Here is a 23,080-nt window from a genome sequence, read left to right on the forward strand (position 1 = left end):
GTGAGTTTTCAGGATATATTACACAACCTCCTCATTTTCACCTTCAGAATGTAGGAAAAATTCAAGAGTTCAAGTGTTGCATTTTTAGTGTGCAGATGTTTTAAAAAGAAAGCTCCAGGCCAAAAGCAACCGCAGAAATGTAAGTTCTAATAACAGGCAGCTCCGACAGACTCTTACATCACGAGCAGTCTTAATTTAAGCACAGATTGTTTCTTTCCACAAGCAGCAGACAGTCTGCTCTCTGAGCTCAAGCTATATCACACAACACCACAAGCCCCGAGGATGTCAACTGATAGGCCAAGCGCCAAACAGTCCTTATCAAACGCATTACTAACCCTACAACACAGAGAGCGAGCCTTGATTGAGCAGTGCAGTTCAGAGCGACACAGACACAGACACCAGAGGCGAACAGGAACGCAGGTGGTGTTTACCTTGCCGACATCACAGCTCCTCTTGATAAGGACATTACTCCCTGGGCTACTGATGAAGTCAACCCTCTGTGCTTGTAATGCTTTCACTACTGCAGGGTTAGATCACAACACACACTGATAGCATCTTAAAAACAAACATAGGAAAAAAGCCATCTTTCATTCTGTCTGAGTCAAGTAATCACATCTCCCCGCTGCCTCCATGTGACTGGCATTTCTGATGTTTGGAGATTACTGCTCCAGCCCCGACTCTCCTGAAAAACAGCATCTTGCAATACAGCTGGCGCGTGTGTGTGCGCCTGTCAAGGAGAGGAATGAGGAAAGATACTGGCCAATCATGTGACAGGCACGTGTTTCATCTTCCCTAAAATGACCGACTTCCTGCTGCTACATACTTTCTACCAGGCTGTGATAACTAATAACATGTCTTCATGACTTGTAATATACTTTATTGCCCACTTCTGTCTTACATTATTCTTTTCAACTAACAATTTTTTTCATTATCAATTATTTTTGATTTTTTATGACTGATTATTTTCTTGATTAATAGATTAATCATTTTGTAAGAAAATAATGAGAACTTCACATTATGGCTCGTTTTGTCCGAACAATAATCCAAAACACAACAATACTATATTGACAATGATATAAAATGGAAAAAAGTACCATATCATCACATTTAAGTGAAATAGTTTTCATGTCATAAGGCTGAGCGATATGGCCTGAACATACTATTGCTATATTTTTAGGCTATATTACAATGTACAATAAACAGTATATCTAGATATTATGAAAAGTTTTAGTGAAACAACAATCAATAAAATAATCTTAAATAAATAATTGTCAAGCATTAGGGCTTCCAGCATAAATAAACTATGATTGAAAGATGGCAACCTCATCTCCCTGTTGTTTATTTAGTTTGGAATCTGCAGTATTCACACACATCCGATTAAAATATGCCTCCTACCACGGTGTCAGGCTTAGGAAATTCAAAATAAATCATGAAATCAACAGAGGACTAAAAGTCCCATATTGACAGCTTTTTCAAGTCATTCATGTGAGGATATTCACAATAATCTCGATAGTGAAAATGATCAACTTATTAAGAGTGTTTTTTAAAATTTCAATCATGATAAAAATCTCTTACCATCCCATTCCTAGTGACCTCGACTTTTGACCTTCAACACCCAAATCTAATCATTTCAAACTCGAGTCAAAGTGGACATTTGCGCCAACTTTGAAGAAATTTCCTAAAAAAGGCATTGTCAAGATTTGCATTCACAAGAATGGGATGGACGGGTGCACAACCTGAACACATAATGCCATAATAAAGTTTTCATAACGGCACAATTCGATGACATATACGCCGATACCAATATGTCTGTGATAGGCCAGTATTGGTACTGTATCAGCTGGCTCTACTTTGGAGGCATGTGATCCAGTTTCTTTAGAGCATTCAAGAGATCCATGCACTGCCTCATTTAGTCTAACCTTAATTTGATGCTGAGAAAGCCCCTTTTTGTTTAGAATAACAATTTGACACTTTCACTTTATTTCTGAGTTTTCAAATGTGGTCTAAGACTTTTGGACCCCACTGTATAAAGTCTCCTATCATGATAATGATATACTAATATCGATATATTGCCCAGCCTTAGTCTGTCATTTTTTTTTGCGATTGATTGGTCAATCATTTATTCTTGATGTGACATCTTTGAAAGTCCAAACTCAAAGATATTCAGAAGTAAAGCAGCAAATCTTCACATCGAAAAATTGAGAGAAACGTTACCAAGCAACTCATGTTTATGTAGCAATACAAAGCACCAGTACACACAAGGTACAGACATGAATGCACAGTGTTTTATTAGCCAGAAAAAGGTGCAGCTGCAGTCCAGCAAGGATACACAGCAATCCAGGCTAAGATTAGATAAGAGGCTCTAGTCCTACAAAGTAACTACAGGCCAGTGGATTTTGGAGTAGTTAGGGAGGAACATGTATAGTAAAAAGCCCCAGGACATGTGACCCTTTGGACGCTGACCCTCATCCTGCTGCTCAGTGATGTGCCCGAGGTGCAGAGTGACCGAGAGGCAGCTATCACAGCAGTCTGATTAATTGCTGCATGACTGCCAGTGTCACAGGGGTAATGGCAGACAGATGCTGGCAAACGCTGTTGCTAAGTCTAAACTGCAGCCAAAAACATGCTGGTTTAAAGCTCTGCCCCGTGGCTGCTTCTGGGGGGAAACAGAGCAACACACACACACACACAGATAGAAACTTAATCTCAATCTTTTCAGTTGTAGCTTTCTAATCTACAGAATGTCTTCTCTCCGCTACAGTCGGATTAATCTGATTGCTGTCTGCATATAAAAACACAGGAAAGCATTGATCGCTCTGGACTTAGTTCCCGAGGATCAATGATAATGCCATCATTACCTACCGCTGAGTTTGCGAGGCGGCTTGGTGTTAAGCACCTAAAGGGCTGCTGTTGTCTCCATTTTTTCCACTTGTAGGCTTTAGGCATACAAGGAAGCACAGGTGTAAGAGTGAGATGTAAAAAAAAAATTGTGCTCACTGAGAGATACTGACATGCCCGTCCTTGCTGTCACCTTATATAACAAAGTGTGAAGATACACTATTACATGAGGACAAAGAGCTGCAGTAACCAAATAACAGATCATAATTATGTTCATTTGCTTTTGCCACTTCTTCACAGATGAAGACTAATCTCTGTATTATAGTTTAATTATTCCATTGCTAATACTGGAAATCAACACAAATTTTACATAAACTCCAAACACTTTCAAATCAAGTGGTCTGCAGTTTCACAGGGGAAAGGAGAAGCCGAAGCACAGCGCCTCGCTGATGACCCAGATAAAAAAACCTTTTGCTCCACATGGTGAGCACTGAGCCAGCAATGACTTAGTCAGCAAATTACTGGTCAGGCCTATGAATAACGCAGACTCCATTAGTCTGGCATTCTGTTAATTTGATTTAGACGTATAAAATCTGGCAGGATGCATTTAACACACGCTTTAACATCAATCAAGCTAGAGTTCTTCACTCATGCCAAGTCAGGGAGTGTGAAAGAATGTAATGTTCGGAGGCACTCAGAGATGCATCATGTTGCGATTAATGCGAAGCAGGTCTGGGCAAAATATCCTCATCTGAAGTCAAAAGAATAACAGCAGCAGGTGCTGAGCTTAGAGCCGGAGAGAACGAAGAAGTGGGACGCTGCTTCCAAGTTCCCAGACGTTTGAGGGGGAGCACTTGTATAAATGTTTGAACAGTCTCTCTGCACACTGGCTGAGACAGAAATTCCTGTCTATGAAGGAACAGGAAGCACGGACAGAATCGTCATCCAAATCTAACAGGTTTTTACTTGACCACAATCAACTCACTTCTCATGAGGGGGAGATGGTGAAAGGCAGCAGGAGCCAACTGTGAATGAGTGAAAGCTGAAGTTTCTGTCCTGCAACAAAAGTTGAGCGTGAGGTCATTTTTCTGCCTGCCTGTGCGGCATCTGACTGTGCTTTTTGACAGATACTGAGGCGTACTGAGGGATTTGAGGGCCGACAGAGAGATCACACAGCTTGTATTTTTAATAAGCCCCCAGGCAGCAGGGCTGAGAGAGGTAGCTACTGCAATGTCTGAAATATTAAGAAGATGGATCTTTGATTTTTCTTTTAATGTCAAGATGAATAGCTTACTTCTAATGATAAGACTGACAGAGATTTCCCAAACCACTTCAAACACACGTTCCCACTGGGTCGTCTATGACTCACAGCTAAATCAATCTGAAAATAAATAATAAACAAAGACAAACAATAATAAAGCAATCTGTAATTTGGGGTCTTGCTGGGCTTCTGGTCTTGAGGCTACACTCCGGCACAGCATGCTTTTTGCTTAATCTTCACATCCTCATACTAACAATTTCACAATGATGATGCCAAGATGTTAATGTTTAGCAGGTAACAATTGTTTATATTTATGTTCAGCATGCCAACATTTGCTGCTTGGCACTTAACACAAACTACAGCCGAGGCTGAATGTCATCAGTTTTGCAGATATTCAGACATAAACCAAAATGCTGCACATTTTAACTTACAGTATATCCAAATGACAGTCTGAAATTAAACTGTTCAAGGACAAAGCAAGGACTATTTCTGCAGTGTTGCACACATTAATACCTGAGTTTTTATCTGTAGTCAGCCACTTAGCACTTCCACTGCAGCAGCATGGAGGTTATACTGTCCTGCTGGGAACACTTATCGTAAACACAGTGGAATCAATAAGGAAAATAACTTGCAGTTTATTCTTTCTCCATAAATAAATGTTCTGCACACGTATTACATTACAATAGATGCAGAGTGCACAGAGCGTTTATCTTTTCACCTTTTTTAAAGATTTTCTTAGCTGGTCAAGGGTGTGGATCAGCGTTTGTATTCTCATAAATTGTCTTTCCAATAACTCCATTTCGTTGACAGAGCTGAAACAATTCATCGATTAGACAACTGACAGGACATTTATCTGAGACAATTTTGTCAATCAAGTAATTTTCTCCCAAGACTGCCTCCTTTCTCTAGCTGCTCTAATGTGTGGATCTGCTGCTTGTCTCCGTTTAATATAATTTTTTACTGAATATCATGAGATTCAAAGATTTCTCCTTAAAGACAACTAGTGTTCTTCACTATTTTTTCAGAAATATTAAAGACACAAATGATTAATCGAAAAAACGATCAGTAGATAAATATATAGATAGATGGATAAATTGACAATAAAAATGTTAGTTGCAGCCTGTAGCTGTACTTTAAAGAAAAGAGGAGAACTGAAGTGCGTGACGGTGTTGTAAATATCAATAAACACAATTCTAGGTTACTGCAGCAGTGAGCACAGGCCTCTGGAGGTGATGCTGCTGCACTTCAGAAAACCATTATGCCTGCTGGGACTCCAGGTTACCCTGATGCATTTCTCCCTTTAAGGGGCTCTGGCTCATTGTGCTTGCAGACAACCCTTCCCTTAATTAATTGTGATTTCATGGAGAGGATCGAGGTAGGGCATTCCCTGTGGAGGTGATGGAAAAAAGAAAAGATGGAGGCAGCTGCAGGGGAGAGCAGTCTGTGTGAGGGAAGCAGCTGTTGCAGACATGGATCACAGCTCATCTGCAGACGGCTGACTGAACCATCTCAAGGACCCTTTTTCACAAGTAAATTACAGAGGTGACTGTGTAATAGTAGTCAAGAAGGTAATGAAAAGTCTAATTTTTTCTTCTTGTCATTAAGCAAAACGACTGATGCGATTTGATTTAGTGCTGACGCAATTAGTTGATTGACTACAATTTGATAATTTAGACCATGAAATGCATGATTTTACTTTTCCTTTTCTCCTATCTCTCATATAAATAATTCAACATGTCTTTCTTTTTTCATATTATATTTCCTTATTAGTGGGGATTTTGTAGAGGTTCATTTCCTGGTATCAGTTCTATATGGTTTAAATAAAATCTATATATACACATTGAGTTCAGGTGAAATGACGGAGCCAGATGTGGCTGTAAAAGTCTCATGTGTGACTACAGCTTACACAGAATGCACTTGCACGTGTGCGATTGTTTGACCATGAATAAGATCACAGTGTGGTCGATATGCAATGTTAACTAAGGCTTTTTAGCTTACACTTCTCCATTAATGAGAAAGTATGCCTTTACTTAGGGGAATTCATTCCCTTTCTTACATCAAATACAAGAATTTTGCTTCTTTTCCCTTCGTTATACCTATTTTTAACAAAATCGTCATTGGGTTATTGCGTTGGACAAAAAGATAAAGATGTCATGAGGAGTTATGGGACATTGTTATTGACGTTTTTCACCATTTCCGTGCATTTTATAGCTTCTAGTTTTTGCTTGAACTTCACTGGCTTCAGATTGCTGGATAAGGCCTCATTCTGGTTATGGACACATTGACAATCAAGGCTTCCGATCACTGTCTGCAATGAGCACAGGGGTGTCATCAAACTCATTATGTATTGATTAAATAGTAAGTAAGTAAAAATGTTAAATACATAATACTAAAATCCAAGTTCAAATCAAAGTGAAAACCATACAGTAATACAGATTTTAAATAATAAGGTTGCACTCGTTTTCCTTTACTATCCAACTAAATCTTTTACACATAGGTATCAACAACTGGGTTTCCCCTTTCCCATGTAAACATCACAGCCCAGAGAAAAACCAAAACCAGATGCGAGTGCATGGGCATGTACCCTGTTAATGAAAAGAAAATCGTAGACAGATGAATCAAAAATTCAAGTGTTCTTAGTTGCTGCCCTGGATGTGATTCAAAAGATGTGATTTAGATGTGGGGACCATGAATAAAGCCCTCTATTTTAGCCTTACAAAGCAGCTAATTAATAAGCAACATTGACAGCAATGGCTTATTAGCATAAATGCTACAAATGGTATAGAAAAATTGGTGATTGTTGACCAATTTAAACAGTTGCTTGCTTTACATCATCGTGTACCATTTACTAAAAAATGAAATACTTTGTCATCCAGGCTTGATTAAATTTAACAGCATCAAACTTTAAGTACCACAACCTGTATTAGCACTGAAACTTTCCAGGGATGCTGGTGCTGCTTTCTGCTCTCCCTTTTATTATCTAATAACGCTGAAGAGATGACAATGAGGCCGTTATGATCATCAAGAGTATCGTGATGACCCAGCACAGAGCAATTAAGATCGCCCTCCGTGTGGACCACCTCCTACTCAGTGCAAAATGTATGAGTGTGTTGACCTTTATCTCCCAGTGTGTGCATTGAAAAGTCAGAAAGACAAAGACAGAATGGAGGCAGACGGAAAACCCACCTCTCACTGCCCTGTTATTTGAAGACACATAACACACAACTTGTCTGCTTGTGCATATTCCCAATGTTGCTGAACACTATTTTGCAAGGGCGGAGATGGAGATAGATGTAGCTAAAACATAAAGAGACAGAGAGAGATAACCAGAGACAGTGAGGGAGACAAGGAATGAGTTCATAATGACAGATGGGCCTGGGCGCCTTCCAACCTCGCAAGCTTCCGCAATATGACAAAGATTGCACAGGAGAGCACTTCCAGAACAAAACAAAAAAAAGGTGCCCATGTCCTTGCGGTGTTGCACATGTTCGTCTTTTACAAGCCAAGGTAAAACAAATCTTATATGTATGCCAAGAAAGATCACCCAGAGCATCCAAAAATATGTCCGTAAATTTCATGGTAAGTAGGTGGCAATTCCAAGTAACATATTTAAAAATGTCCTTAAAATAACCCCCCAATTACCACAATAATAACCTCAAACTTGCTGTTTGTAATTTCTTTATTACCACCACGACTTGCACATTGCATACACGAAAAATAATTACATTAGATGTGGGAAGACTGCAAAATAAGAGTTTACCAACTATTTATTAACTGCTTGTTGGCAAATAGCAGATTGTTATTAAACAATATTGGGGTAATTTTCAATACATTTTGATGTAATTATTGAGGTTATTTCAAATATGTTGCTTGGTAATTACCATCTACCTAGCATAAGATTTCAGGACCTGTTAAATGAAGTATTGTTTTGGCAACTTGAAACCACTCGTTAACCAATCTGTGAACATCTTCAGCTACGAGGCTCTGTTCATACTGGGCTGCGAGAGTGATAAACAAAATGCATCACACTGGCTTTTCATCGAGTGCTAATCTGTCACTGAAGCCTCTGCTGTGGCACGAGCTGCCCTGCAGGGGTGAGGCGAGGACAGACTCTCACTGTGTTGGTGAGAATTGAGAATGTGAGAGCCAATTAGAATCAGAGCAGACGTACAGACTCACAGGACTCCCCCATTCTTCAGCACACAACAGCTCTCGCATTTTGCTAATGAGCTGCAACTTTTTAAAAACCTCTGAAGGGACACGCTGACATTTTTAATTCTGACTTGACTTTTCTTTGCCAGAAACTCGCACAGTAGGCTAAAATTTAATTATGTATCCTTCGGTTTCCCAGAAAATGGTTAGATGGCATTGTTACTTTGCTCTTCCTTAAAAACAAAAGGGCAGAGTTAGCAATTTGAGCCGGTTTTCCCTTTTTCCTTTAATTATGGTTCAACTTCTGGTACGGCTTTTTGAAGTCCGGTATCTATGAAGAAGGCCGATTCTTTTTGAATTAACTCGCTATCAAATGTGTTTATGTTAATATAAAAAAACGCTACAATTAAGTCTTTAAGATGAAAGAAGTGAGTGTGTTGAGGAGATACAAAATGAGTCAGGTGAGTGGACGGACTCCAGGCAAGATGCATGTCATAATTGTTCTTGATGTGGTGTGAAAAGCAGCATTTGGCCATTTTCTTTGCTCTCCCACTGGCTTTTCCTCTCCCTACATGGCCTGCTTCTGAAATTGAAGCTGGATTGCTTATTATAAGGTTATTTGCAGCATCTCTGGGTTCACGTGTCTTTCGAAAGTGCCTGTGTGGAGAGGTTTCCTAAATGTTCTATAATGTCTTCTGCCTCTGCAAAGAGAACTGCTGTGGCACTAAAGCTCGGACTGACGGTGGAGAGTAAATACACGCCGGCAGCCACTATTGACGTGGTTTTAAATCATTTTCACTTTATCCAACAGTGCAGAAAATGTGTGACCGGGTGATAGAGGGAGGGGGGAAGATAAGGAGAAATCTGCAGAGATGAAAGATAAACTATTTCTACTGTGTGGTCACAAACAGTAATCGTCTGTAATATTTGTACGTGCACTTGTTGTATATGTGTAGCAGTTTGCCTTCTGATCCCGCAAATAAATTAGCTTTCCTGATTAGACTACAAAGTTGGTGCTGATGAGCTTCCTGAATTAATCAGAGATGTTGGAACTGACACTGTTGACTGATCAGAGAAGAAACTACATGAACATTTGCAGAGGATGTCACAGTTTTTTTTAAATATTCATCAACTTTCGGTAGGGGGGAATTTGCTTTTAACACTACACAACCACATTATTTTGGTGCAAGGTCAAATGTTCCCCAGAGGTCCAAACTGTGGCGTGGCTAAACAAGACCAGACTTGTCTTCTTTCCTTGAAATAAACCGAGTGAAATAGCACTCGGTTTAACGGCTCATTTGGACAAGGTCAGGCTTACTTTACAGGCTTTTAAGGTTGACATTTAAATAGGCGGTCATCTAAAATTAGATCTTTGCTTCTGAAAAGAACTGACTGGCTAATATTTACTGTATTAACAGGTCAAATATTCTGGGAATCTCATATTAGGTCTGGGTGACTGGACGAATATAACGGCTATCGGCGAATGGCTGAGTCCTTCATCTGGTGGAGTTTTTGGAAGGCATTTATTTTCAGTTGTCAGTCTGGTTGAATCATTGTACAGTGTTTCTTTGTCATGTATGAAACATTACTTTTTTGCAAACCCTTCATGCATAATGACATCTATTATCTGTCATTCAAAAATATAGAGTAGTCCTCTCAGTCATCTAGGGATGCAATGGTATGAGCTTTTCTCTTACAATAACCATCTCAGAAAATATTGCGGTGTCATGGTATCACTTTATAAGGTACTGCACTGTTGTTATTATTTTTACTATGACTACCATTATTAAAATGCCCCTTAAAAGGAATGAAAACAGAAGGGTTTTATTTGGTTGAACAACACTTTGTTATAATTTGAAAAAAATATTGTGTCCCAACAGATATGAAACTCGATATAACCTTGAAATTAGAGATGATAATGATTAATCATAAATTGATTAATTGCTGTTAAGAATTTAACTGATCAAACATGTATTAACTGACCATCAGAGACGGGCACAAATACATCAAAAAGTATCTTGTTACAAACTACAAATACTTGCTTCTCAAATATATCAAAATAAAATCCAAAACACTGGAATGAGAAACTGTATTTATTTAACAGTAGTGTTTGTAATTTTAAAAATGCAAAAAGACCTTCGATACAAGCTGATATAATAGCATTTTAGCCATTTGGTTGCATCGGTATGGGTTGGATTTTTTTGGGCCAGTTGTTAAATAACCACAGATGGGAGCTCCGCTATTAAAATTAAGTAATTATTTTGTGTGATTTTGTTTATTATTCAAGTAATGTAGTGTTCACTTCAACTGTTCTTTTAAATCCTAATGTTGCCTACAAACAGCTTGCTACTGGAAAAACTTATTTAATACAAATTTAATGTATTATTAATGATAAGGTTATAATCAATTGTTTATGCAGCAAACCATTGATTAAAGAAATTGCTTAAAATTTGCATCCCTACTTGAAATATATAGATTTTTAAAAATAATACGATATAATTCAATACCTTAGATAAGCTAATGTACAAGGTTCAATAACTGTCCGTTTAAATGCTACAGTATACCTTGAAAATGGTATGCCACTGCAACCCTATAGACTTCTGACGGTATTAAATCAAGGTTTTGTGGCAGCATATTCCAAACTTTTGAATGGTGGTGTAGATCTCTTGAAAGATTTTTTTTTTGGCAAACCAAAGCTCAAACAAGCTTCTCATTCATGTCCTGTGATCGGGTATGACCGCTTCCCTTGTGACGCACCAGCCAACCAACTATATTGTCGAGCCTGTCGGGAATTTCTGCGTCTAAATGCCTGCAACTGGTGTTTGACCCATTCATTACCAAAAATCTAATTACAGGCTGCCATGTGCTACTTATTTAACCATTTGCGTCTACGTAATTACTTTAGGCAGAGATGAAAAGCAACAGAAGACTTTGAGGCTACACACAGTCCTATCATACACTGTCCTCCACCCTGGCAGAAACAAGTAAAGCATCACCTAAAACAGAAACAAAAACTAGTTTCAGGATGAATGTGGCTTAATTAACAAGCATTGAAAGTGCCTACTCTGACTCACTACACAGTGGTATGTTATTGCCTACAGATATTTTCAAAAAACAATTTCTTCTAGCTCACATCTTCAATTTAATCCCTTGTTAACAAAAAACAAACAGTATTTTTTCGCTGTCATCACATCGGACAAACATTATTTTCAACTCATTTTTAAAAGAATGGAGGAACGCTCTTTTCCACCTTCAACAGAATATCTCACCATAAGCATAGAAGATTTCAGATGAGTATTTATAGCTTCATAGTTATACTCTGATTTAAGACAAAGTAAGACAGGTTGTCTGAATTTCTCTAACCAGGTGGTGCATATCGAACAGGTCCTGCTGCAGTTAAATTAAATTCCTTTCATTAATCAAGAGCTTGGGACATTTCAAGAGCCCAAATGTCACAATTTTGAAGGGCAGGGTGAGCCTTAATTAGTCACCTGGGCTGTAATCAAGCTTTATCTGGAGCAAAGTGAATCGAGCCGTCACAACTAGAAGAACTTCAGCGGCTCAGTGTTACAACAGTTTGCCTGAGACAGGAAGAAGAATGAGGGCAGGGAGAAGATGAAGAGTCTTTTTGTATTCCAGAGTGGAAGCTGCTTCTGTGATCGAATACATGTCGAGTTCACTGCAACAGAGGCTCTTGTGTGTCAAAAGAAACCTCTTTTTTTTCTCTCACTGTGGCAACATCAGAGCTAAAGTTTTATAATGTGTCAAGTGTAAGTAGAGTACACTTTAAGAGGAGTACATGGGGGATGGAAAAACAAAGATAACTGATTTTGATTTGATTACTATATACATATATCTATATTTAATTATTTCCTGGGCAATCTATTAATTTTATATTGTTATCATGAGACTACATGTTGTCTTTGGATATCATTAACATGATATGGCATAAGTAGGGCTAGGTGGTATCTTGATTTAAGACAATACCTTTAATTAGGGGTGGGTAAAAATAATGATTCACATACGAATCTAGATTCTTATAAGTGTTAATAATAATAGCCTTAAGTTGACGACGCGAAAAAGGTGGAACTGAACTGTGAGGGTAGCGCAGCACCCAGACAATTTGCAGCACACACACCCTAGAGTTATCTTGAAGTCCATCTCAAGAAAAGGCAGCAGTTGGACACATTTCTTTTATTTAATTACAGAATCATTACCTTTTTTTATAGTGATTACCTTTAAAAGACGTCACCCACACCCAGAGACTAATGTTAACAGAGCAGAGCAGTGATCCAGAAAAAAAAAAAGGCAGCGCAGATCTGCAGTAACAACCAAGAACAGCTGACCGACACACACAAAAATGGTTTGGCACACAGTAGTAGTGTCTCATTTTCTATTCATTCAATTGATAATAGATTTTAAATCAAGAATCATTTAAAATCAAAATTAATTCTGAGAAGGAAACAGTGGAAATGTGACGCTACTAAGTGGACCAATGACGTTGCAGTACATTATCTGGCAACTGTTGATGGGTAAAATAACCAGCCATGAATGTCTGAATAGACAAGGTATGTCAGGATTTGCTGTAGCCTAATGCAAGCAGAGACACGGATATTTATATTGTAAAACTGTGGCTATCTTAACATCAAACAAATGCAGTGCACAAAATGAATCATTAAAAGAAGAACAAAAAAGAACAATTCACAGATGTTTAGAGAAGAGGAAGAGGGAAGTTCAGGATGGCAGAACAATGAGAGGGAAACAATGCCAGAAAGTCAGAAACTGACTGACACAATCCTTCAAAGACAAACACACCAGCACATGAAGTGCTTTAAAACCAAGCCTCCAAATGCTTTCATATCATGTACCCCCAACTGGGGACGGATATAACCAACGATATCATGGGGATTTCCATGTGGTAGTGAACAACTGTCTATAAATGAGAGAGACGCTGAAACCTTTGGTGACAACAGCTGTTGTCAAACACTCTGTACACCCACTCTCACAAATTTCTCATGAATATTATTATTTTTTTTTTTCACAGCACACTTGCCAAACACAGGTGTGAAAAATTATATTAATGTGTAAGTACTCTGGTATTGTGCTTAACGGCTCATTTACAAGGCTTACTGGCACACCTAAATGGAACAGCGACATCATTAATGTTATTATTTATTATTTTAACTAGTAAAGAAGTCTACTATGAAAGAGGCCATTTTAGGCAGAAGTACACCTGCTCCCTTACTTGGTTTTAACAATTTCTCAGTATGGTTTTACATGTACAAATGTCATAGTAAATAAATAATCATGCCTCTCTCCTTCGTTTGTCCCCCCAAAAAACAAAAGTTGTGAACAGCTGTGTACTCTGAACAGTCTGCACACGGAAGTTTGACTCCAAATATTTGCTCTGCCGACTGAATCTAATTGTGAGGTCTCGGCCAATTCCATCTCCAAGCATCAACAACCAATGCGTGCCAGTCATGCAATATCAGCACATTTGGCTAAATCCATAAACAGGACTCGTTTGAAAGGCGTGATAATCACAAAGAAAAACAGCCGATATCTGGCTCAAACGTGATTTGAATCCACAGAGTACTGTCCTCCTTCCTTAAATAAGGCCAATTTGAACATATACCACTTTGATGCTGTATAAATATCATCACAGCTACTACCATTTCCTATGTGGATATGAGGCTGTTTAGCTGATGGAAAAAATAGAAATGAGAAACTAGACATTTCTGGCACAATAAGAAGAAGCAGCTGATACTTTTAGCATGTAGTGTAGTTAAGTCACATGTCAGGAGAATAGCTAAGCATGACATTATGAGCAAATGAAAAGAAAAGTCTGTGCAAATGGAACAAATATTGTTGTTGGGTTTTTTTTAGGCTTTTCAAAAAAATCTAATTGTGATTTACCAAATTGTGAAAATAACTGCTACAAGGTCAATTTACTGTTAATTCATTTTTGTCAAAACTGTTATTTCTTCACATTATGTTGATATTTTTTGTTAATTCTTACATATTGGACCTTTAAGAAATCAGATTTAATTGTACTATTGGGTGCACCTTAATTGTGTGCTGGTGCAACTGAATGAAAAAGTTAGGTGCACCAGTGCAACCAGTGTAAAAAGTTAATCTGGAGCACTGTCTATGAAAAAAAAAAGTGCATCACATGCTACTGAACAGCACAATGACGCCTTCAAATATCTTGTTTTGTCCAAAATGTGTCCAAACAAAATTGGTGACGATCAATTTTCTGTCCACTATCATTAGTTTTATTATGATATTGTATTTATAAAACCGTTCCACTCTTCCACTTTTAACCCGTCTCTCCCCTGCAAATATTTTACAGAGAAAACCAGTTAGTGGGTAACGCAGCGAAAGTAACACGCAGGCCCTGAAATCCTGCCCTCCTAACAAATAAATCCTCTTGTTATCTTGCCATAGCAGTGGCAGAAGCCCCGCTTGCTGTGTCCTCCTGAGAGCTCTTCCTCTCCCCCCTCCTGTGCAGGCTGGCGGAGACCATAACAGATTGACTCAGCCCGACAACAGCTGCCAGAACCCCACAAGCCTCGTCCTCCAGACACTGATGGATTGTGGGAGGGGAGCCAGGGTGATTAGCCCCTGACATGTGAGAATTATTGCAGTGTACCACCCCAAAAGAGATTGCACCTGAGTGTCAACATAGGGCATTCACACTACTTTAAGTCCTGCTGTTAATGCCTGCTCAGCCTTACAAATGCACAGGGCTTGAACTCGACAACACGTGGCAGGATTGTGAGTGGGGGGGCACCGATCCAACTTGTCACTTTCTAGAGTAAAAAATGAAATCGGGGAGATAAAGTGGCCTCACTGTGACAGTTATTGCACTATTTTTGTACACTGTTGTGAGGAAATACCCGACAATCAAATATTCAACTTTGCTACAGGAACAATGTGTTTATTTTTAACTGCTTCAAACAGACACTGTCCTCACCTTGAGCTTGACAGTGACGTACACTAACTAAGGTCCACTGCACGTTGGCAAAAGGCATTTCTATTTGAGGAATTTCTGCTTAGGAAATGATTTAGCTGTGAAATCCCGCTGCTTGTTTACTTACTTTGCCAAAAATAAAACTAGTCTCTCTTTTCAAGCATTTTTTCTCCTCTCACAGCTACGAGGCCGCTAAATCTGTTCATGTCAGGACTTTTATTCATGCTATTCATTTCTCTCTTGCCAAGTGGAGTAAAAGAAAATCCGACAATCAACAAACATACAGAACGAGCTGTACTAGGTTAATGTAGCCTTCCTGCCTCTTAAAGCAGATGTTCATTAGAGTTGAAGGCCTTGCTTTTTCACACCGGGTACACGCAGCTATTCAACTAGAGCTAAACCTCTGCACTTTCTCAGACGAGAGCAGGACAGTTTGACAGAATGCAAGTCAGGAGGCGGCGGATCTGTTCGGTGATTCATCCAGAGCCTTGTTACAAGGACATGGCAATTAATGTCAAAGCCAAAGCTACAGTCTTTCACTCCGGCCTGTGAATTTTTATCAGACTAAAATCAAAAATCAGGGCTGCAATTAAGACTCCATCCCTGAAATTGGTGTAGTGCCAAAAGGCTAAAAAATAAAGGGCTTTGAAAAACTTCAGGACCAAGGACATCCATATTAAAAAGGAAGTTGTGGGTGGATCTAGTTGTGCCTTTAAGCACCACTCGGGAGTATAAAGGTGTCCTGACTGACCACGATCAGCTCGTCCATATCCTGACTGCCAAATCACACCTCCAAAATACAGGTAGACCAATTATCAGGGTTTTTTCCTATCAGAATGCTGACAAAATAAACTTAATTTATAATTGTGCCACTTTGGCTCTGATACAGCATCATCTGACACAAAGTCTCTCACACAGCACTATTTGATCTGTAACACATCGTGATTAAAAGCCTAAACAATAAAATAATATGAATCTGCAAAGTAACGAGTTGCTAAATTATCAAATAAATGCAGTGGAAAGGAAGTATCAAGTAGCAGAAAAAGGAAAAACTCAAGTAACGTTCCCTAAAAGTGTACTTAACAGTACTTCTCAAAGATCTAAAAGATGTGCTAGATTACTTTTACAAGCAATAATAAGAGTCGGGTCAAGACTCATTATTGTCCGACAGAGCTGTCCTGAATACCATTTTTGGGGCCTCGATGTAGGCATGGGATGATATGAAAACTTTAGGTTACGATTATCCTGGCAAAATAATGTTACAAAATGTTATCCCAATCATAGTGCTAAAACTAGCACTAAAACATTCTGGAACAAATATTTATATACGTTATATATTTATATATGTTTTTATAATGAAAATCCTTTTTAGTGAGATCAATCAAACAATCTTAAATAATGTAATCATAAATCAGTTTTTATCCATTCATTTATCCAGATCCACAATAAAATCTGATATCCTCCCATCCCTACTTCTAAGCTTCAGTGAGAATTACCCACATACACAAACTTGCGGTCATTATGTACTTGTAGGCTATACTTTATTAATAATATCAGTCTAAAAGAGAGACAAGGACATGATGGAGACATCAGCCACTGTCTCCTCGTCCCTCCTGTGATTGCATTGGGAGAGTCAAGCTCACAGGACTGCATTTGCTCCCTCGTGAGGACGATGTTCCACTCCCAAATACTCTTCTGTGCTGTACACAAGTTATGAGACTAAACACCATACAGGAGATCCACTTCCTGGTTTTTATCAGTCTTCTGCCTATTTTTCTGTGCAGTCAAGATAACGTCTCCTTCCTCCTTCCAGAAACAAATGGAAAGTTTAAAAAACGAAGCATTTGAATACTGATTTGGATGCTGATTATTATGGCAACAGTAGACGCTTCAAAAGCTTTGTCGCATTAGGGTCAGTCCTAACTGATAATCACATCTAATTGTCACCTTCTATCAGCTGCCGTTGGCAACAGATGGGCGAGGACTTAACATCATATTTAGCTCGTGTTCCCTTGGCTGTTCACTCAATAAACCCTTTTCCCAGGAGATATTTTGACATGTCATGATGAAAAAAAAAAGACGTCACTGTTCCAGGGCGTTGGTACTGTGCATGCTGGTGCACTGGTAAAGATTACAGGGACAACTCAATGAATGAGAGCATCAATAATGTTATCAATTACATCTGTGCTTTTCCTGTAATGAACAGTCGAAATATCGGAAAAAGGTCTGCTGCAGTCTGATTGCACTCATGATGAGTTTGGCTAAGCACGCCCTTTGTGGCATTTTGTCACATTACATCTCACACACAGACTGGACTTGGAACAGGTGTAACTAGTAGGGATGCAAATTTTAAGCAGTTTTCTTAGTTGATGATCGGCTGCCTCAATCAATCAATTATCAGTTAATCATTAATGATATATGAATTATATTAGACATTTTTCCATTAGAAGACTGTTTGAACCACTGACATGGTCTATGTTTGGTGCAAAATCAGAGACGGCAACATCAAGAGTTAAAAGAACAGATAAAGTAAACACCAAGTGACTTGAATGACAAACTACACAAAACTTGTGCAGACTAACTTTCTACACTGGTGGCACTAGTGTGCCTAACTTTGTAATGTAGGTGCACCAGCACATAATTTAGGTGCAGCCAATAAGACATTCTAATTTTCCAAATTCCCATTTCTCAATACAAAGACATGTTTTTCTTCATTCAAATCACAGCACATGCAACAGGAAATGGTGATAACCTCAATTGTTCAAAAAGTACACTACTAAATTTCAGGCCCACAGGTGCGACCAATGAAAATGTTTTGTCGCACTTGATTTTGGGTGCATGTGCTATTTTCACCAGCTAGTCACTTATACCCATCACACTGGCCAAAAAACCCACTTAAACCCACTAACATCAGGCTTCTGTTTGTAATGTGACTGTATATTATTGGGATTTCCTCTCGGGTCAGTTAACCCTGCAGTAGTCAGGAGTATTCATCACCTCTGGCTCGGCTGTGATGTGAACACAACACCCGGATTAACACGCTAACTTTCTCTTGGCTTTTCAGGCTCGACGATGTGACCAGAGTTAAAGTTAAGGCCATTGGCTTGTTAAGATCTTTCCATCCATTTCTGTCAAGCAGCACTCGAACATCATTCAATCAGTGCTGAGTTTGAAGAGAGACTCAAGATAAAGATTTAAAGAAAAGTAACCACTATTTGTGGGCTTCTGTGTGGCCTGAGCCTAGTCAGCTGATCTGATGTCTGCATCAGAGATCAGAAAAAAGCGAGATGTCTCACTCCTTGGCAACTTCTGTTATCAGCTCCGGAAAAAACTAATGTCTAATTCAGAATATTATTGGTTAAAAACTTTTTAAAATAAGTTAAACGTCTTCTGGTTGTTGTTTGATGATATGATCTGCGGCTTTCTACTGTTTCCTGTTTTTCCGTCACAGGCGTAAATATTCTACAGTGATCAAACACATACTACTACTTATGCCAACAGAACAGCCTCTATATGTTCATGAAAAATGGATAACATTGTTGCATCGGGCAGGTGGCCATGTTTAATGAGGGCAACACATCTATAAGCACCTTGTCACATAATGAAATGCTGATTTTGCTATTATTCTGCATTGTGGCATTTCTTCATTACTATGCGACCACAAGAGGGGGAAAAAAAATCATTCAAAGACAGCGTGGCAGTCATCCCGCTATGAGAAAAAAAATCAATATCCTCGTCCACAGTGGGAAACAAAGTGCCCCAAACAGTCCATATTAATGCATGCTGCGGTACAATCCAACCATAACAAGAGCATGGGAAGTTAAAAAATCTGTTTCTGTGATGATTTTTATGTTAGCTTGATGGTCAGAAACAAAATTAGGGCCGCAACTAATGCTTATTTTAATTGTAGATGAATCTGTTGGTTATTTTATCAATAATTGATTTGTTTGGTCTGAAAAATGTCATAAACGGTGAAAAATGATGATCAAAGCCCAAGATGGCGTCCTCAAATGTCTGGTTTTGTCTACAAGCCAAAGATATTCAGGTAACTATCATAGAGGAGTTAAGAAAACGTAAAACATTCACATTTAAGACACTGAGAAACGGAGAAATTTGACTTTTCCCACCTTTTTTTGGTCTCAAAACAGTTGGAGATTAATTCAAAAGTTGTCAACTAATAATTTACAAACACTGAAATGACATACTGCTGTTGTTTATATCTCAGCATAGAAGGTAAATACCAGAGAGAGAAGAATGCTCTGTAAACTAACAGACTGACTGAGTGAAAGACAACTGACCTACAAAAACTACAGTCTACACCTCTATCTGGGGTTACAGCTTCCCAGTCCTCCACATCTCACACTCAGACGCTCATTAGTCTAACAATACTTGACAAATATAACCAATTATATAACTATAAAGTGATGAATATTGTGTTGGAAGTGATGAAAGTACAGTGAACTTTTGCAGCCTCTATACACCAGGTGAATATTTAGTGTTTTCCAAGACCTGTTCCCTGCAGTCCCCTTTTAGTTTTCTCTACATCATCAGATTCAGGACACTGCATAAATATGTCTGTGGTCAGCAACTTTCTTTTCCCACCGGATTTCAGACTTTAAGAGCCCTAATTAATAACATATAATGAAACAAAAACATTGGACTCATTTACTCAATGATGTATGAGGTGATTTGACAAAAGCAACCTCCTGTCAAGTCAAAATTCACTAACAAAAGCTCTGACAATGCATGCAATCCTGTGCAGCCACAAATAAACTGAAAACATAGCCTTGGGCCAACAACTCTGGTAAGGCCGCTATTAAGTGCTCAACTTTGGGCTTAGAAATCTGAGTGAAAAAGGATTTACCGGTTACGGAAACATGTTGGCAGTAAAGTCAGTGTCACCACAAACATGCTAAGCCTTGCCTTAACAGGAGCTACTGGGGTACGGTTCCCAAACTACAAGAGTTGAATTGTCCCCTCATTGAACTTTCTGTATCGGAGAGACTGCTGACAGAGGGTTGCTCTAAGCTCCTCTGTCCCATCAGTCATTGGTCGATTACCACAATGCCAATTACACAACATCTGCACTCAGTTTCCAGTTTATTAGGTACAGCAAGCCTGAACTGATTAGAGTCTAATGCAACTGCCATTTGATAAATCCCACCCACATGTAGGCTGTAATGGTCAGACTTTGGTGAAGTTTTTGAGAGGTATTGATTACATTTTTTTAGTCATTCAGGAGGCTGTAGTTTGAGGTGCAGTTGAATTGCATTGGATCACACTGAGAGGTGACTCTAAAATCTAGTCTTAGCTCATTTAATAAATAAAAAAGGGTAATAACGCACAGCTTTCTTAAAAAAAGGGGGGATGGCAACTGTGTGTAATTAAAAAAACGACAAAACATTTGCCAGAAACTTGTTATTAACTTCTTACGTTTTAAACTATATTATAAAGGAATCAATACTGTGTGAGAGAGCAAACCATTTTGGCAGAAACACCTAAGAGAAGGTCACTCACTGAATACTAAATACATTACTGCATTTATGCTACCTTGCTCAATGGCAAAGGTCAAAAATGATTGACAGAACAAGATACCAAATTTGTTGTCCATTTGTTGAGAGGCACAAGCCTCCTAACCCTTATCCGAAAACACCAAACAGACTCCCATTTGCAAATTCATAGTTTTATAATTGTACAGTCACCGATAAAAGCAGTAATGACAGATTTCTTGCATTAATATTTACCATGATTGCCAGTACCATGCAGTACAGATCGTCGGTCTATTAAACCATGTTGCTAACCATGAAACTCATTATAGCTTTCATAGTTAGCATTAATTATCATGGCAATATGTATGCTTGCCAGTGAGGGTCGACAATAAACTGACAGTTTTATAATGAAGTTTGGTGTTACATTTATTCATGCTAAAAGAGCGGCGTTGTTATTTTCTTACATTTTAATGTATATAATAGGGAATCAATACTGTTTAATAGAGCAAACCATTATAGCAGCAATACCTATGATCTTCTCGATAGCGAGCAGGTCACTTTGAATACCAAATATATTTAAATACATTCATGCTACCTTGCTCAATAACAAAAGTAAAACCTGACTGACAGAGCAAGATACCAAACTTGTTACCAATTTGTTGAGAGGCACACACCCCTAACCCTTATCCGAGAACAGAACTCCCATTTGCAATTTCTTAGTTTTGCAATTGGACAGTCAGTAGTACAAGCAGCAATAACAGGACTGCAACTTTGTGCATTAATATCTACCATGATGGCCATTATATCACAGAAATGATCGATCTATTAAAGCATGCTGACCTTACCAGAAGCTCATCATGGCTTCATAATCAGCATTTATTATTATTATGCCAGTATGTATGCCTGCCAGTGAGGGTCAACAATAAATTGACAGATTTTTGGATGAAGTTTGGTCTGGCATTTATTAACGCTAAAAAAGAAAATGAATGCTACCTTGCTCAATGGCAAAGGTAAAACATGACTGACAGAGCAAGATACCAAAATCATTACCCATTTGTTGAGAGGCACAAGCACCAACCTTTATCCAAAAACAGCACACAGAACTCCCATTTGCAAATTCTTAGTTTTGCAGTTAGACGGTCAGTAGTAAATGCAGTAATACATTTTTTGTGAAGTAAAGTCTACCATGATAGCCAGTACATCACAGAAACAATCGTCGGTGTAATAAAGTATGTTGACCTCACCAGAAGCTCATTATGGCTTTCATAATTATCACAAATTATCATGCCAGCATGAAAGCCTACCAATGAGGATCGACAATAAATTGACAGATTTCTGAATGAAGTTCAACAAGCCCCTAAATCCTTATTCGAAAACAGCATACAGAACTCCATTTGCAAGTTCTTAGTTTTTTTAAATTGGACAATCCGTATGAAAGGCAGTAATAACAGGTTTCGTACATAACATCTACCATGATAGCCAGTACATCACAGAAATGATCGTCGGTGTATTAAAACATGTTGACCTTACCATAAGCTCATGATACGGCTTCACAATCATGCCAGAATGTATGTCTGCCCGTGAGGGTCGACATTAAATTGCCAGTTTTCTGAATGAAGTTCGGCGTGACATTTTACTCGTGCTAAAAGAGCGGCACGCATCGGGGTTGTGGGTTTGACCATGAAAACAGGGGGGTGGGGGGGTCAAATTGTTTTTAAAAAAAAATCCATTTAGCAGTCAAACATTTTTATGCTAGCCCTGGCAGTCATATATAGACTGATTACATCACGGCAAAGCAGCGGCAACTACACCGGCTCGGTTGACGTGTGCCTCAATCGAGATCAAAGCAAAACAGACTCACGACTTGCAGAGACTACGGAGACCGACCCAACTGCCTTTAAGTCTCTGTACAAAACTGCCAGCCTTTCACACTCACGACAGTCAGAAAATCCGCATCTGAGCCACAATGGGATCAAAGGAAGTCTGTTGTATGAAAGACGTACGGGAGAAAAGACACAAGGGGCCATATGTCTCATCTGGCCAATTAGCTAGCCTGCTAGCCAGCATCGGTCACAACAAAATGCATTTGCACTCCACTACACAGGCAGACCAGCGTTAGCTTCAGCAGCTACTCACCCCATCAGAAGAGTCCGGGAGGTCCTAAAAGCTGAGCCACAGCCGCCGGCCACGTTTGTCAAACCGTCAAAATGTCGTTGTGTTGAATTTGAACGACCACAGTCTCCGGACAAGCCTGCGGTGCTGCTGCGTTTTTACTTCGCACCGCTCACAGCACCATTAAAAGCTGCATTGTTGGAGCGACGGCTGGACAAACAGCACCGACAGTACGCCGCGAGGCATTATGGGAAA

The 23,080-nt window shown here is 39.0% G+C and overlaps 1 protein-coding gene across 1 annotated transcript in view; it reads right to left on the bottom strand.

The window, feature by feature from the left end:
- extl3 (exostosin-like glycosyltransferase 3) overlaps positions 1–23,039 on the bottom strand; it is a 36,339-nt gene extending 13,300 nt beyond the window's left edge. The window contains exon 1 of the mRNA XM_073492905.1: positions 22,850–23,039. The gene's annotated coding sequence lies outside the window, so the exon portion shown is untranslated. The remainder of the gene's footprint in view (positions 1–22,849) is intronic.
- Positions 23,040–23,080: the final 41 nt, after the last annotated feature.

The sequence above is a fragment of the Pagrus major genome, chromosome 22 (genome assembly GCF_040436345.1).
Source record: "Pagrus major chromosome 22, Pma_NU_1.0".
Lineage (NCBI taxonomy): Eukaryota > Metazoa > Chordata > Actinopteri > Spariformes > Sparidae > Pagrus > Pagrus major.